This window comes from Leucopleurus acutus (assembly GCF_964270905.1).
Source record: "Leucopleurus acutus genome assembly, chromosome: 14".
Lineage (NCBI taxonomy): Eukaryota > Metazoa > Chordata > Mammalia > Artiodactyla > Delphinidae > Leucopleurus > Leucopleurus acutus.
The window spans coordinates 36,710,675-36,716,154 of NC_139156.1; the positions used below are offsets into that span (position 1 = coordinate 36,710,675).

The 5,480-nt window shown below is 39.3% G+C and overlaps 1 protein-coding gene across 1 annotated transcript in view; it reads left to right on the forward strand.

The window, feature by feature from the left end:
- The window catches only part of LIPA (lipase A, lysosomal acid type), a 101,741-nt gene that overhangs the window by 1,231 nt on the left and 95,030 nt on the right, over positions 1-5,480 (forward strand). The gene's annotated exons all lie outside the window — the stretch shown is intronic.

The window sequence follows — 5,480 nt, forward strand, 5'->3', positions numbered from 1 at the left end:
AAGGTTTCACTGAGAACGTGACAGTTGAGCAAAGATCTGAAGGGGGTGAACGAATGAGCACTGTAGATATGGGGCTAAGGAAGAGCGTTCCAGGCTGGGGGAACGGTAAGTGCAAGGCCTGGAGGTGCAAGCATACTTGGCAAGCGCAGATGGTGTGGTTGGAGTGCAGAGAGCAGGGAAAACGTCCTAAGAAATGAGGCCGGAGCGGTAATGTGGATGCAGTGGGTGTGTAGTCTGTTGTAATGTTTAAGTGGGAAGCCACATTTTAGAAAAAGTACTGAATGGTTTATTTGGAGGTAGAAAAATAAGCCCAGAATTTCCTCCTTCCTAAGGATGTAGAACATTTAATAGAGCTCTGTTTGAAAAAATTTCCAGTGCGTAGGTAGTGTTTTTTCTTCCTTGTTCGTACTCCTTTCCTTTCCTTTCTTTTAGCTGTATCTGGGCCAAGAGATAGTCTTTGCTTATTAAGGTTTGCGTGGACAGCAACTAAACAACCAATGATAAAAACCAAAAGGGAAAAAAGGATCCTGGTCATCACCTTATATTGTTTAGGAATTCAAATTCAGAAAGACAAAAACCGTCTATAAAAATTTTAAAGGAATATACACTTTCAGGATTGGGAAGAAGCAAAGACCCGACTGTTGAGTAGGTGTTGAACATGCTGAAAGTACTGGATGGAATTTGAATCTCAGTCTGTTTTTCACAGACTGTTGGATTGGGTGGATTCTTGGGAAAATTAATCGTGTATTACCTTCTGAATTTATTCTCATCAACCTGTGAAACACAGCAACTAGAGAAAAAGAGAAATAGAACATGAAACATGGCAGCTGATCAAAAATCTGCTTGGGAAACTGAAACTTAAGTAATAACTCTTCCAAGAAATAGATATAAGCCAGAGTTTCTCAACCTTGACACTATTGACAGTTTAGGATGTTTAAGCAGCAATCTTACATCTCTCCACTAGATGTCAGTAGCACCCTGCAGTTGTGACAAATGAAATTGTCTCCATATAATGCCAAATCCAACTTTTTTTGTTTTTTGTTTTTGTCCCGAGGGGCAAAATCCTCCTCTTCCCTCTTCCCCACAGTTGAGAATCATGTAAGTAATACCCTCATGTATATACCTAATTTATTTGAATTAGTCTTCCAGCACAGCCCGAAAGAAAGAGGAGGTGGACTTTAGGTAGGAGAGGGAAAGTGGATACAGATCAAGGGATGTTGGGGGTGATACTGGAGTTCAAGAGATGGCCTGGGTGAGAGGATTGATATCCAGGGGAATGGCAGTAAAGGCCTACTCCCTTCAGCATGGGCTTCAAAGTGGAGGTGCCTGTATCACATTTGGTCTGGCTGGGGACAAGATACAGAGCTATGGACACAGACTGAGGGTGGGCAGTTCAAGCTGGAGCAGGCTGTAGGGTAGAGGCTTTTAGTCCCAATGCAGTTCCAGCTCTAGCAGCATCGTGAGAATGGAGACATTGGTGGCCAGGATGATCCTCAAGGAGGCAGAGCCAGTGGTGGTGGGTAGACAGCAGTTAGCAAGGACTTGGGCTGGGGCACCTATAATAGTAGTGAATGGCAGGAGCTATGGCTTGGCTTGATTCAGGGTACATGAGAGACCCCCTCTGGGCACCTGGGGGGAACTCTAAATAAGGACACCGACTGATGTTCTGTCAGTCATTTCCATGGGAGTAACAAGCTCCTGAAATTCAGCTGTCAATCTAAAGCCATCAGTTACCGCTTGGTAATCCCTGGATATATTCATTTGTAAGCTTGGCAATAGTATCTTTAGTACCAAAGAGCATCTGTTTTCCTGGATTTGCTGCTTGTTGTTTTCCTCTGCAAACATCCAGGCTGTCACACATTTTAGTTTTACTGAGCTCCGGGAAGTGCAGAGATCTCTTCCAGAGTTGGGAAGGATGGGAGAGAGAGGTGGTATTAGGTTATAAGTTATACACACTTAAGTAAATGTGATCTCTGAAGGTTGTCAAACACATCTCACACAAACACCTTACATAATCCAGAGATTTATTTTACTTTATTTATTTTATTTTACTTTATTTATTTTATTTTATTTTATTTTATTTTTAATTTATTATTTAATTTTTAATTTATTTATTTTATTTTTAATTTATTTAATTATTTATTTTAATTTATTTTATTTTAATTTATTTTAATGAGCTCTGCTTTCTGGGTACAAATGATGTATAACAATACCTGGGAAAAACTGCCTAGTTGAGAATTGACCACTTATCCAATAATTATTTACTTTTAATATTTCTGACTCGGGGAGTTGGCAGTGAGTTAGACTTATTTTAGTACCTTACAGCCTCCTCCCACCAACACAAGCACTTTAAGTTATGTTTTTGTTAATCTAATAAATCTCTTGTTTTAGTGATAAGGAAATTGTGAAGATTGCTTCTATGTAACTCTGATGCCTGCCCCTCAATGATATAAATTTTGCTCACTTCATTTCCTACAGAATTTCAGTAGAAATCCAAAGCCTTGCCCAATATTTCTGGGAATTCCCTGGGGACTTGTATTTTCTGTGGATTAGGGGTCCGCACCAGGAAATACAGGCAGCCTCCAGAATCTGGAAAAGGTACCAAAAGAATTGTCCCCTAGAGCCTCTGGAGGGAATTTGTGCCAACACCTTGATTTCAGGCCAAGGAAACCAATTTCAGACTTCTCATCTCTAGAACCGTAAGATAATAAATTAGTGTGGTTTTAAGCCACCAAGTTTGTGGTAATTTATTAGAGCCACGACAGGAAATTAATACATCCTCCCCCCCAGACACACACAAGAATGAAAAAACAATAACATTGCTTCCTTAATTTTCCTTTTAAAAACATTATTTGTTGTGCATTGTCTATCAATAAAATGTCATAATCAAAGATGATTGCTACAGACGGTCTCTCAGATCCTTTAGCATCCTTTTAATATTTCTTTTTTCTTTTTTTTAACATCTTTATTGTTAAAGAGTATAATTGCTTATTGCTTATTGTTAAAGAGTATAATTGCTTTACAATGGTGTGTTAGTTTCTGCTTTATAACAAAGTGAATGAGCTATACATATACATATATCCCCATATCTCTTCCCTCTTGTGTCTCCCTCACTCCCACCCACCCTCCCTATCCCACCCCTCTAGGTGGTCACAAAGCACCGAGCTGATCTCCCTGTGCCATGCAACTGCTTCCCACTAGCTATCTATTTTACATTTGGTAGTGTATATATGTCAGTGCTACTCTCTCACTTCGTCCCAGCTTACCCTTCCCCCTCCCCATGTCCTCAGGTCCATTCTCTACATCTGAGTCTTTATTCCTGTCCTGCCCCTAGGTTCTTCAGAACCATTTTTTTGTTTTAGATTCCATATATATGTGTTAGAATATGGTATTTGTTTTTCTCTTTCTGACTGACTTCACTCTGTATGACAGACTCTAGGTCCATCCGCCTCACTACAAATAACTCAATTTCATTTCTTTTTATGGCTTAGTAATATTCCATTGTGTATATGTGCCACATCTTCTTTATCCATTCATCTGTCGATGGACACTTAGGTTGCTTGCATGTCCTGGCTCTTGTAAATAGACCTGCAATGAACATTGGGGTGCATGTGTCTTTGAATTATGGTTTTCTCTGAGTATATGCCCAGTAGTGTGATTCCTGGGTCATATGGTAGTTCTATTTTTAGTTTTTTAAGGAAACTCCACACTGTTCTCCATAGTGGCTGTATCAATTTACATTCCCACCAACAGTGCAAGAGGGTTCCCCTTTCTCCACACCCTCTCCAGCATTTATTGTTTGTAGATTTTTTGATGATGGCCATTCTGACAGGCGTGAGGTGATACCTTACTGCAGTTTTGATGTGCATTTCTCTAATGATTAGTGATGTTGAGCATCCTTTCATGTGTTTGTTGGTAATCTGTATATCTTCTTTGGAGAAAGGTCAATACCAGCAAATGACTGAATCAATAACACTTCAAACAAAATGGCATAAAACAAGAGAAACTACTTGGCACAGTTCGACAATGAATTAAATTTCAAACATCTTCATGGGGAAAGCTGACCTTTAATTGACTGTGTATTTGTTTTACTGTCTTTCTCACTAGATTGTAAGCTGCATGAGGTTTGGGGAAAATGTCTGCTTTGTTTCACTGAAGGGTAGCAGAATATGCCACCCCCAAATATGCCACCTTGCCATAGGATTATTTTGAGCTAAAGGCAGTTGAAAAGAAGCAGATATAAGGAAAGCTCTCTGCTCTCCCCCGTCTTCCTGAAAAAAATGTCTCTCCTCCTCTACGGGGAAGGAGAGAAGTTGATCACCTGAGACAACTCTAGTCCCTAATCAACCCAGAGACACAAACAGAAAAATATACATAACAAACCTTATAAGCAGGCTATTATCTTCCATTAGTTTCCCTCATATATTTGCCTTCCTATAATTTGCCACTTAGAAACTAAAGTTCTTTGCCTTTGCCTTATCACTTCTCTAAAAATGTATTGTTTGTTTGTTAGGATGCTATGTAAACCCACCCCTTTGAATTACTCATCACTGGGTACTCCCCTGGGTATGCCCAATGCATGTGTTAATAAACTTGTTTGTTTTTCTCTTGTTAATCTGTCTTTTTTCAGTTTAATTTAAGGCCCAAGCCAATGAACCTAAGATGGGTACAGGAAAAAGAATTTTCCCTCCCCTACATCACCATAGTATTTTTGGTATCTAGCACTGAAAACTATTTATTGATAAAATGAATGAATTGAACATTTTATTTTACGTAAGTCCAGTGGGTTTTTTTTTTAATAGATCTTTATTGGAGTATAATTGCTTCACAATACTGTGTTAGTTTCTGTTGTACACCAAAGTGAATCAGCCATATGCATACACATGTCCCCATATCCCCTCCCTCTTGAGCCTCCCTCCCATCCTCTGTATCCCACCCCTCTAGGTCATCACAAAGCACCGAGCTGATCTTCCTGTTCTCTGCAGCTGCTTCCCACTAGCTATTTTACAATCAGTGGTGTATATATGTCGATGCTACTCTCACTTTACCCCAGCTTCCCCCTCCCACCCCATGTCCTCAAGTCCATTCTCTATGTCTACATCTTTATTCCTGCCCTGCAACTAGGTTCATCAGTATCATTTTTTTGTTTTAGAGTCCATATATAGTTAGAATACAGTATTTGTTTTTCTCTTTCTTACTTACTTCACTCTATATGACAGACTCTAGGTCCATCCACCTCACTACAGATAACACAATTTCATTTCTTTTTATGGCTGAGTAATATTCCATTGTTTATATGTGCCACATCTTCTTTATCCATTCATCTGTCGATGGACATTTAGGTTGGTTCCATGTCAAGGCCAGTGTTTTACTTGCTACAAATCTACTCAACAAACTTTTTTTTTCTACTATATAACATTCACAGAGAAATGGTTCTTCTCTCTCTTCCTCTCTCTCTTTCACACACAGAGACCTGTATA